Raw genomic sequence first — 12,873 nt, 5'->3', positions numbered from 1 at the left:
CCCTAGTGAGGAGCACAGTGAAGAGGCAGTTAAGTCATTATATAGGGCAGTTTTTCTGGGTCTTTGTTGACCTTTAGCCAATTATCTGTTGTCCATACCTGATCTATCCTAGGACCCTCCCCAACATGCATGCACAACTTTCTCCAAGATGGATTCCAGCCCAGAGGTGTACAGGATCGCATATTAGCCTCATATATAATGGGGTGGTGCCCCCTCCCTTCTCACCCCAAGGAGCTTTTCTGTGCACGTGCAATGTCCCCCTTGCCCCAGCGATGCGAAATATATGACCCTCAGATCCCTTACTCAGAAAAATTTTAGCCCTTCTCTGTTCTTTCCAAGATTGTTGTTATCTTAAAGCGTCCACAGGAGACAAAGCCTGACTATTTACTCTGTTTCAGTTGTTACTTCCACAGTTGTAAATATCTAACCTGGAGCCTGGAGCCCACCAATCTCCTGTTTCAGGAAATGCAAACAGGAGGCTAGTTGTAAGTGTCAGACCTGAAGCCCGTAATTTTTTTCTTGCCTCAATAAATGTAAACAGGAGGCCAGTTGTAAATGCCTAGCCCAGGGTCCATCTATCTCATGCCTCACTGGAAGGCAGTAGGATAAAGGAGAGTGAGACTGGGTATATACTCGTTTTTTTCCTGGAGGGCGTCTTGGGAGTGGTGGAGACCCTCTCCTGAAAGTCTCTGCTCTCTCAAGACAGCACCGCCTACACGGTCATCCTCCAGGTTCCCAGCGCTCGCTCAGCTCACCCTCAGGTCTACTGGTGAGGCGTCCCACCACCCTGTGTGGCTCCGCAAGCCTGCCTCCACTCTCGTAAATGCTTTAATAAAATGAAAGTCTCCTGGAAGCACCCTAATTTGAGAGTGCCAACTGCTTCCTGTTGGGGCTGTGGCTGATACAATGCTAGATTAGAGGTATACTGAGTATCATGGGACACTTCCAAGATTTCATTTGCATTTTGATTTGAACTGTATGCATGTTAGCTAAATCTGACAGAAGACCGCAAAACCAGAAATCACCAAATATGAGTTTTGGATTCTTCCAAATTGCTTGGGCTCCTGTGGTGGCTCAGTGGGAAAGAATCTGCCTGCAGTGCAGGAGGTGCAAGAGATGTGGGTTCGATCCCTGGGCTGGGAAGATCCTCTGGAGGAGGAAATGGCAACCCACTGCAGTATTCTTGCCTGGAGAATCCCATGGACAGAGGAGCCTGGAGGACTACAGTCCACAGGGTTGCAAAGAGTCGGACACAACTGAGCACACACACACACACAGGAGTTGCTTTACTCTTCTTGTTGATTGAGGCTAACATAAGTCCACACAATACCTTTCAACTTAGAAAGGCATCTTAATAGCCAAATTTCATCTGACTGGTTTTGCAGATCAGTGTGTCATGTAAAAGGAAAACAGGCTTTACTGCTTTCAAATGTTTGAAAACCACCAATAGGTGGCTTCTGGGTTCCTTCCAAGATTCTTAGATATATATTCCTTTCAAGAGTTGAGCAATACCTAAATCTCTCTCAGCCACGCTTCTGGGTGATGAAACAGGGTGACAGCCCCTAGAGGTAAAGTACAGAGGGAACTCTAAAGGCCACTTCCACCCCTGCCCAGGGTGACAGCCACTGGAGGCGGGACACCAAGAAGGTTACGTCACAGGATGCAACAGCATCCTCCCACCCCCGACGCCCTCATCCCCTCAGCTCAGACGGCTCATTCTTTTCCTCATCAGGATCTCTCCAGTAATAATATAATGATGCTCATAACTACCAACCATTTCTTTGTGCTACTATGTGCCTACTATGTGCCAGGCACTGTGCTTAGAGCTTTGTATTTGTAACCGGTCACTGATATGACAGTATTATTCCAAAATGGAATGCTGTCAGCCCGATCGCCCTGCCCAGCAGGAAGTCCAGGGCCCCATCCCAACCCCTCCCACCAGCAAAGTGCTCCCCTACCCGATCCCCACTCTGGGGCGGGGCAGGGGGCTTTCAGGTGGTCCCACTGACTCCATCCTCTCAGGCTAAAACTTTACCCCAAACTGGACGGGGCTCCCTTTTAGGTTATTCTTCTGAGCTGCTTTTTCTAAGGTCTAACTCTGCCCTCGGGAGGGCCAGGTAGGGGAAGGTAGCAAGCAGGCTGGCTTCTTGGGGGACCAAGAGACACCTGGACTCTGCGCTGTTCACCAGCTCAGGGCTGCAGGCCGGCCACCACCCCCAGGGCCACATGTCTTTCTACCTTAGTGACAATTTTACTTCAGCATCTTCATCAGCCTGTCTCTGCTTGGAGTCCCCCTGGACCTTTCAGAAGAGTGTTCTGAACCTCGATTCTTGGGGACAAGAGGTTTCTCTTAGAAGGTCCAGTGCTCTGTATGCGGGTGTTGAAGAGCCATCGAGCACTCTGCTTTCCAACAGCATATGTGATGGGAGACTGATGGAGGCATTCTCCCTGTGGGCCGCCGCCCCCCACCAGTAATTCAGATCTTCTGCAAAGTAATATTTGCAGTCTCTACCAAAGGCTCGCCAAAGTTTTAGGACCCAAATCACCAAGCACTGCCAACTGTCCACATTCTATTTTCTCAGCTCCATTATTCCCGTGTTACAGCGGCAGTCTAGAGTGTCCCAGAGCCTAAACACAGAAAAGATTGAGCTGTAACTGTCAGCTTTCAGGGCAGAAGAAAATGCCAACAATTATGCCTATTTCTAATTTCTATTATGAGCAGAGATCTCTCAAATAAATCCTCCCGCTCTGACTTTAAAGTCATCCTGTATTGTCAGGACACCAGATTCTAAAATAGAGCCCCTGGGGAGCCAGGGGTAATTTTTAGAATCACAATGAATTACAGAGCATGCAGAGCCTCAAAGTTAGAGTAAGGCACGTGTCTCTGATGAATGAGTTAGCAAAAAAAAAATTTTGTTCTAGTTCAATTCAAACCCCAAAGTCAGACTCTGCTGTTTTTAGAATCTGTAAGGGTTCTGCCTAAGTGCAACTCGAGTTCAATGGTGTAAAGAAGAGGCGTTCGATTGTCACTGCGATACAGGAGGAAGAACTCCAGCTTTGGAGGCAGGGGAGCAGACTTTAGTCCCAGCTCTGTCTCGGGTGGGTGCGTTACTTAACCTGCCTGCAGCTCAGAATCATCATCTATAGAAGAGAAACAGTAGTAGCGACTTGGTTGTGAAAAGTCAGAGATAACACAAGCTGAACCCCAGACAAGTCCTGCCACACTGGAGACAATAAAGCACCTGGTATTCACGCACAGACTACTCAGTAAAGTTGATTTCCTCCTCTAAGTTGAAGCATAGGTGTGATTGAGGTCATCCAAGGGGAGAACAGACAGTGAAAAGAGGGAATTCCCTGGTGGTCCAGTGGTTAGGCACTTTCACTGAAGTCCCGCAAGCTGCTCGGTGTGGCCTAGAAACAGAAAAAGAGCCATGCAGGCATGCAGGGATGGGCAGGTGAATGAGGTGGTGCCCACAGATGACACCCATCATGGGGACCACCAGCTGCCAGGAGGTGGGGCCGGGGTGAGAGGACATGCAGAGATGTCCACCACCTGGTGCTGAAGATCAGAATGGAAATATGTCCCAGTGATTAGAAGATTAGGAGGCCCTTGGGCTCCAGGGTCAGAGTTCCAGCAGAAACGGATGGCAGGTCCAAAGAGAGCTTCATAGAGACTATGTGGAAGGCTGGGGGCAGACTTACAGAAAAGTGGCCAAGGTGAAGAACCTGGCACTGAAACAGCAGGAAGCCACTACCACCCTTGGGCATACTGGAGAAGGTGGATCAGGTTCTCCAGGGCCCGGGGACACAGACTGGAAGAGGGGCCATCCACGTGGGGCCTTGGGAGAGAAGGCACAGCCCTTCAGAGATGGCCAGATGGGGCAAAACTGCTGCTGACTCTCCCCTGTCCCTCCTCCCTCTGCCCACAGTCTCCGGACCTCCCCGCTCCCCTCTCCCCACCTCCATCTCTCTCCACCTTCCCTGTATGCATGCTGCTGCTGCTGCTGCTGCTGCTAAGTCGCTTCAGTCGTGTGTCCAACTCTGTGTGACCCCATAGACGGCAGCCCACCAGGCTCCCCTGTCCCTGGGACTCTCCAGGCAAGAACGCTGGAGTGGGTTGCCATTTCCTTCTCCAATGCATGAAAGTAAAAAGTGAAAGTGGAGTCGCTCAGTCCTGTCTGACTCTTAGCGACCCCATGGACTGCAGCCCACCAGGCTCCTCCACCCAAGGGATTTTCCAGGCAAGAGCACTGGAGTGGGGTACCATTGCCTTCTCCCTCCCTCCTTTTTCCTCTCCCCTCCCGCCTCCCTCCATCTCCCCCTCCCTCCACCTCTCCCTGCACCTCCTCCTTCCTCCCCCTTTCCTCCCCCTCCCTCCACCTCCCCATCCCTCCCTCCCTCCCCAACTCTCTTCATCTCCCCCTCCCTCCTTCCCTCCCTCCATCTCCCCTCCCTTCCACCCCTCCCTGCACCTCCTCCTCCCCTCCCCCCTCCCCCCTCCCTCCCCCATCGCTCTCTCCCTCCCTCTCTCCCTGCTGGCCTCCACCGGCAGCCAGCAGTCAAGGGAATCCAGGTGGTGCCATGGGTGAAGGGTGGACCTGTGGCCCACCGTCCCACCCTCAGTGCCAGAGCAGTTTTCACAGCAGGGAAGTGGGGAGAAGGTACATCAAGCCCTCTACTCACAGCAGCTCTGGGCACAGCCCAAGTCTCTCTGTAACCCTGAAAAACAAACCACTACACACTGCACCTCCTATAAGACAGTCTGTTGTTCAGAATGAAGACAAGGTCTCCCTGGCTCCCCGCCCCTGCTGAGCTGGGTGTTCCTGCCCTCTGTCACCGTGAGCTGCAGATCAAGCGCTGTTGGACACTAAATAGAGACACCTCAGCAGCTGTATTGGATGGCAACAAGCCACGGCACTGTTTCTCTTAGAAACTGTAATTCCCAGACCTGAAAACCCTCTGACAAAGAACTAAAAAAAGGAGCGTGTCTGCTCCGCTTCTCTCTCTTACGTCATCACCGGGCAGGGATGGGAGATATTTCAGCTCCTCCTTGGAGGACAGACGTGCCCTGACCCACCTTCCCTACCCCTGACCGCCCGGAGCTATCTTTGAAACTGGGTCTGCGCTGGGGCCTTGTGTCCTCAAAACCTTGGAGAGCGAATCAAGCAGGCACTAAGGTCTGTGGGCAGGGAGTCGGGGAGCAGGGGGCTTTTGCTTTTCAGGACGGCCCACCGTCTACCCGACGTGCGCATGCGCACTGGCACACCACACGCCATGGTCCGCACCCTCCAAACTTGAAAAGCGGTGTGTCGCCTCCACCCCGAGGGAAGCCAGGCCTCCTGGATGGCGCTGGAGGTCCTTCATCCCACCTGAATACCCCCAGGCCACGGGGCACATGCAGGGAGGTCTTGCGGCTCATGGAGCCGAGGGTCAATGCACCAACTCTCTTACAGACCCTGCGCTGCTCGCATCAGCAATTCTGACAGCATTCGGCTTGTTCCATTTTCCTCCAGGCCCTGTTAAAACATCCTTTGCCAGCAATTTCCCAGACCTTCTGAACGTGAAATATGACAGGGTCAGGGGACATTGGGGGCCCTAAGCATCACTCTCCATCTCTTCAGGGGATTCCATCAGTTGATGCGTGGCTTGAACCATATGGAATTGCTGTTATTCTTAGCTCAAAAAAATGGTTGAACGTCAGCATTCGAGTGATCCAACCTAAATCACAGAAAGAACCAACCGTCAAAATATCAGCTTTATGAATGTCTTGGACAATGCCCAGCAACGTCCCAAAGACAAGGCTCTCTGGGGAAAACTAAATTAGCTGAAGCGCATCCCAGAGGCCTGAGTGGAGTCTCCAGTTGCCTTTGCCTAGAACTGCTGACCAGGGCTGCCACACACGTCCCCCCAGGGCACAGGGAGAATGCGAGTCCCCCCTCCAACCTGGGGATGACTCACCGAGGTCTCCTGTAGAGGTCACAGGAGGCAGGGTAGGGCGAAGGTTACCCCTTTACTTCATTCTGAACAGTGAAAAGTGGCCACCGAACAAGTTGTCCTGCATTAGCCTGGGGTGTGGACACAAGAGTGAAACTGGAAGAACAACATGGTTGCGATGGTTAATTTTATGTCAACTTCACTGGTCATGAGGTGCTTAGTCACTCAGTCATGTCTGACTCTTTGTGACCCCATGGACTGTAGCCCGCCAGGCTCCTGAGTGGGTTGCCATGCCCTCCTCCAGGGGATCTTCCCTGGAGATTAAAAATCAGTTCTGATGTGTCTGTGGGCTATCTCCAAATGAGATGAGTGTTTGAATCCGTGGATTCGGTGACACAGATCATCATCCTTCCCAATGCACGTGGCCATCATCAAATCCACTGAGGTCCTGAAGAGAACAAAAAGTGGAGAAAAGAAGAATACCTGACCTCCCCCCCACCCCCGCCCTGCTTTTTTTCCTGCCTCACTGCTTGAACTGGGACCCTTCATCTAATCTTATTCCGTTCTTGGACTTGGGTTTACACCATGGCTCTCAGATCTTCAGACTTAGCTGAGTTACACCACTAGCTTTCCTGAGCCTCCAGCTTGCCGGCAGCAATCCTGTGAGCCAGTTCCTTGTAATGAATCTCCCTTTGTACATGAGGATTGTCTCCTATTGGTTCTGTTTCTCTGGAGAACCCTGGCTGATAGAATGGTTCACCAAAAGAGCACCCTGGTACTTTGCTTCCCCAAGCTTCTTGTGGCTTCCAGGGGCGTAGGTAGAACCAAGAAGTTCCTACAGTCCCTACGTTGAGGACTCAAAAGGCAGCTGAGTTAAAAGCAGCCATGGGCCTGCCATGGTGACAGGAGGAACAACGAGAAACAGAGGCCTGGGGTGGACTCCCGACCAGGGAGCCAATCCAGAGATTCAGTGTGCTTCAGTTCAGTTGCTCAGTCGTGTCCAACTCTTTGAGACCCCGTGAACTGCAGCACACCAGGCCACCCTGTCCATCACCAACTCCCAGAGTTCACTCAAACTCACGTCCATCGAGTCGGTGATGCCATCCAGCCATCTCATCCTCTGTCGTCCCCTTCTCCTCCTGCCCTCAATCCCTCCCAGCATCAGAATCTTTTCCAATGAGTCAAGTCTTCGCATGAGGTGGCCAAAGTACTGGAGTTTCAGCTTTAGCATCATTCCTTCCAAAGAAATCCCAGGGCTGATCTCCTTCAGAATGGACCGGTTGGATCTCCTTGCAGTCCAAGGGACTCTCAAGAGTCTTCTCCAACACCACAGTTCAAAAGCACCAATTCTTTGGCGCTCAGCCTTCTTCACAGTCCTACTCTCACAGCCATACATGAGCACTGGAAAAACCATAGCCTTGACAGAAGGACCTTTGTTGGCAAAGTAATGTCTCTGCTTTTAAATATGCTATCTATGTTGGTCATAACTTTTCTTCCAAGGAGTAAGCGTCTTTTAATTTCATGGCTGCAATCACCATCTGCAGTGATTTTGGACCCCCAAAAATAAAGTCTGACACTGTTTCCACTGTTTCCCCATCTATTTCCCATGAAGTGATGGGACAGGATGCCATGATCTTTGTTTTCTGAATGTTGAGCTTTAAGCCAACTTTTTCATTCTCCTCTTTCACTTTCATCAAGAGGCTTTTGAGTTCCTCTTCACTTCCTGCCATAAGGGTGGTGTCATCTGCATATCTGAGGTTATTGATATTTCTCCCGGCAATCTTGATTCCAGCTTGTGCTTCTTCCAGCCCAGCGTTTCTCATGATGTACTCTGCATATGAGTTAAATAAACAGGGTGACAATATACAGCCTTGACATACTCCTTTTCCTATTTGGAACCAGTCTGTTGTTCCATGTCCAGTTCTAATGTTGCTTCCTGACCTGCATATAGGTTTCTCAAGAGGCAGGTCAGGTGGTCTGGTATTCCCATCTCTTTCAGAATTTTCCACAGTTTATTGTGATCCACACAGTCAAAGGCTTTGGCATAGTCAATAAAGCAGAGCTTAGAACACCAGTAAGAACCAACGCCAGGTCACAGGGGAGGGCTACCAGGCTCCATGTTATTTGTGAGAACAACTTAACACATTAGTTCCCACCAAGACTGTAGATGCAAATGCCAGGAGGGTGTGTGGCAACCAGAGCCGCCAGGAAAACTTACACCTGAGCAAGCTGTATTAGTCACTATCCATGCTCCATGTATCCAGAAGCCATCTTAGATGGCAGAGAACAGCACTGAAATAAACAACAGCAAAAACACAAGCAACACCAACTTGCTAAACACTCTAAAACACTGACTTACTAAAGAACCTGTTTACATTTACTAGATTAGACCATGTTTTTCCTCTCCTCCTTAATGTGGTGATATTTATGAGAAAGACTAGATAGCTATAGAAGAAAATTAAGAAACATCTGAGAATAGTGTGAGCAGAATTTGTGACCCTACTATACTTATGAAAAGTAATTTATTCTGAAGAAACAGAAAAAGACTACACTATACCTTTTGCTGGAACCTTATATAATCTAGATGGATTCTGGTACATACCATATATGCATGACAACCAAAAGGCTTAGATTACAAGAATGCAGTGGATAAAACTATTGGTCCAAACTCTTCCTTCATCCCTATATCTATGCCCTTTGTCATGTGATTTTGAAGTTACTGCTACACAAAATGTGGTGTGAACTTCCCCACCCCTTGACATTCTATGTGACCATGTGACTTGCTTTAGCTAAAGAGATGTTAGTAGGAACTAGACATGTGGTTACCTATTGAAGCCTGTTCTCTATTCTTCCATCACTGATAGGTAACGGGCCTTGGCTGATCTCAGAAGAATGAGAGCTATTTGGTGCAGAGATATCCTCACTGAGCTGGAACATAAAACAGTTGACTCAGCTGCCTCAAATTCATGAGCAAGAAATAAATGTTTATGGCTGTGTGACATTGAGATTTTGAGGTTGTTAGGCAGCGATAGCTGACTGACACAAAGAAAGAAAGCTGTTTAGTATGCCGGAAATAGTCCCAACTCAATCTAGGTGGTGGTTACATAGGTGTATAAAATTCATTGAGCTAATCACTTAAGATTTGTATTCTTTGGTGTTATATAAGTTACGCCTCAATTTAAAAAACAAAAAATTATTAATATTAGTATCAGTAAGCTTTTTTAAAAAATTGAAATCAGACAAAAATTTAAGATAAAATCTGCTTGATTTTCACTCATCTCTTTTCCCTTGAAGCATCTTTAGTTTGGAGAATTACCTGATATACTCAATGGGGACACATTTCTAAAACAAAAACAGTTGGCCATTTTTAAATGTTATACAAAGCATAATGCAGTTAAATCTATTTTTAATCTTTTCTTTTTCATTTTATCTTATAACATGGGACAGTCTTTTCTTCTACAGATCCTTCTGAGCTGTAGTTAGTTGACTTGTAAAAAGAATGAGAATTTTCTGTGCCTTATCTGAGCCATAAGAATTTGTGAACAAAATCCTGCTAGCATTCAAAAACATTTGGATGTTGTGAGGAATATTTAGAATATGTGATGTGGCATTCTAGCCTAGGCTAGCCTATGCACCAAATGTGTTGGCAGATTCCTTTATTAATTAATGAGATTTCTTTCATTGTGACCATTTCCCCTTTTTTAACTTCTATCTTTTGAATATAGACTGTATTCTGAAACATAAAGTCTAAGAAGTGTCTGACACTTTAGTTTAAATCACTAAGATACTAGACTCTCAAGCTTTGCCTCCCCTGGAGTAAAATGTGTGTTTGAATGGAGTTCCAAACAGACATATCGAACTCCAAACTGTAGCTTATCAGGGCACTTTCCATAGCTTTGTAGATGGGGCAAGAGGCTTGTCTGCAGAAACCCTTTCCCTGTGTACTGAGGACTTACCTTTTCAGGGTCAACCCTAGATGTTCTTTGACCCCAGAATCTCCTTTAGAATCTACCCCCACTGCCTCTCTGACCTGGTTCTCCTCCAGATACCTGATGGTTGGGCACCTCCTGACTACAGTGACTTCCCCCATGACTACTTATTATGAATTAGAGTGGTTCCAAAATCAGTGTCATTCCCCATCTCTTTAGCAAATTTGCCTCACAGCACATCATCCATCTACAAGATAAAAGAACATTTAGCTACCACCAGTTCTGCTAATGAAATGCCTTTTCCCTACTGGGGAAAAAACAACCAAGGAACCTTTTCCTCCATCTCTGGGGAAGGCTGGGGGATTCATGCTTCCTAGAGTTCCTCCCATGCTTTTCTACTCAGCATCTTCTAGATCTAAAAATCTCCATCCCTCCCTCTGGGTGTACCGCTACCGCTTCCCACGTGATGGGCACTCAGTTCATTCATCATATGAACTGAAGCTGGAATAATGGCATTTAGAATTCCACACTGATTTCCTATTAAAAAGAATCTAGGCCTGTGCCCCTTGGGAACAAGAGTTACTTTTACAGGCTTCCATGAATATATCAGTACTAAATTAATTTAGAATGTCCAAAGTTTAAAAAAAAAAAATCTTTCAAAGAACTATGACCACAATCATAAAATTCAGACCACAAGACTAAGAGACAATAAACAGGGAATGGTACTGATGATTTTCAATCCTACAGAGCCTTTTACAAAGCAAAAAGAGCCTGAGCTGAAAACAAGATTTACACATTACCTATTTCCGTGGGTTTTTTCCCTTAGACGCCACCTGGGCAGCTGACCTATTTCCCTGTCAGCAGCAATGACATGAGGCTCTATGTGATATTTTCCTACATCTGTAGGTTTGAAAATAAACAATTTTGAAAACCTGCAGCTCAGCACTTGGCATTTCACCAGAACTTTCCCAACTCCCAAAAGCCAAATCTGTTTTTTATTCCACTATGCAGTGCCTCATCTATCTTTCCAGGAGAAAATATAATAAAAACTAGAGAATTTGGTTCAAAGGGTATATAATGGATACTTAAAACAATCCTATAATAACAATTTTTATGAAAAGCATATCAGACAGATTTATATATATACATATATATTATGTAGATAGATTTATATTTATATACACACATATAAATAGATAGGTAGATTATATATAAGTATATTTATATTACATACATATGGTCTAGTAACCCAGTTTTTATTCTTTTCTATCTCTTCATTAGTAGAGTAATAAAATTTGGGGTGAGAGATAGCAACAGAGCTAAATGAAACAGATGCAAAAGACCAGTATTTTAGTATAATTATTTACAGAATCCTGAGGATAAATTTCATAATATAGCTAACATCATACCTTTAGTCAAGAAGGGACAAATGGGCTGGTGCTGTCTTTAGAGCACATGAAAAATTCATTTTTTCTCAGCAAAAAAAAAATGATAAAAATTGATCTATTCCTTCTAAGAAAAAAATTTACTATGGTGGAAACACTCAATAGTGCAGTCATTTATTACAAATGTTGAATTCAAGAAGTACAGACTTGGTCTGCCCTTGACTGGTCAGATTTATTTCTCTAGGAATAATGTGAAAAATCCCTGTACAAATGTAAACCATCATGTGAGTCAGGGTGGCCAAAGGCCTGACATAGGGCCTGCTGATTTAAAACATGTACATGGGCAACTATACTCCAATAAAAATAAAATAAAACATGTCCATGTATTATGTTGACCGAAACTTTAAACACTGTCAAAATCTTAGAGCGTCTAAATCAAAAGCCAATTATCATTTCCTGCAAAATAGGGCACTTAACCACCCATGCCATCTGCATTGTCAGGGGCAAAGGCTCGCCTCCGTGATTATCTGAAAGGCCCCCCACCAGTTCACCCAGGGCTTGAGGGAGCCAAAGAGCTATTCAACTGCTTCAGCTACCCACAATCCCAGCCCAGAGTCAAAACAAAAGCAGAAGCTGTTGTCCCAGCAAGAAGAAAGCTGTGCACAAAGGGGAAGACCCCACTGAGCCTGCCGGTCCGTCGAGCAGGTGTTAACACTGTCCCCACCTTCCGAAGAACAGGAAGGCTCAGCTGGTGGAAATGGCACAGAGACGCACGCCCCCACCCTTAGTGGCCTGCCTGCCTTGGGCCTTAGAAGAGGAGTTCCCAAGTTCATTCTCAAGGGATAGACCAGACTAGGATGTCGCGTCTAAAGAAAGACACTTTGCACAGGTTAACTCAGAATACAGAGGAGCTCTGGCTAAGCTGGTGGAAGCTTTCAGGACCAGTTACTATGACGGATACATGGAGATCTGCCATTACTGTGGGGCAATATACAGGTCCAAAAATTATCTGTGGCTCTCATTGCCAAGATGGAAAGGGAAGGGCTAAAGATTTTACCACCAAACTGGGATAAAAGCACAATGTTAACTTTTCTGTGAAGAAAGCTGAGCGCTGAAGAATTGATGCTTTTGAACTGTGGTGTTGGAGAAGACTCTTGAGAGTCCCTTGGACTGCAAGGAGATCCAACCAGTCCATTCTGAAGGAGATCAGCCCTGGGATTTCTTTGGAAGGAATGATGCTAAAGCTGAAACTCCAGTACTTTGGCCACCTCATGCGAAACGTTGACTCATTGGAGAAGACTCTGATGCTGGGAGGGATTGGGGGCAGGAGGAGAAGGGGACGACAGAGGATGAGATGGCTGGATGGCATCACTGACTCGATGCACGTGAGTCTGAGTGAACTCTGGGAGTTGGTGATGGACAGGGAGGCCTGGCATGCTGCGATTAATGGGGTCACAAAGAGTCGGACACGACTGAGCGACTGAACTGAACTGAACTTTTCTGTACATAAAAAATACAAATTACCCTTCAAATAGACTCAACCCCATAACACTATCTTCACTCTCCAAATTCCCATACTGTGACTATGTCCTAGCACATGCAAACACATGCATGAATACATAGGA

This window comes from Bubalus bubalis, chromosome 13 (genome assembly GCF_019923935.1).
Source record: "Bubalus bubalis isolate 160015118507 breed Murrah chromosome 13, NDDB_SH_1, whole genome shotgun sequence".
Lineage (NCBI taxonomy): Eukaryota > Metazoa > Chordata > Mammalia > Artiodactyla > Bovidae > Bubalus > Bubalus bubalis.
The sequence above is the reverse complement of the archived record's forward strand: the minus strand, read 5'-3'. Positions refer to the sequence as shown.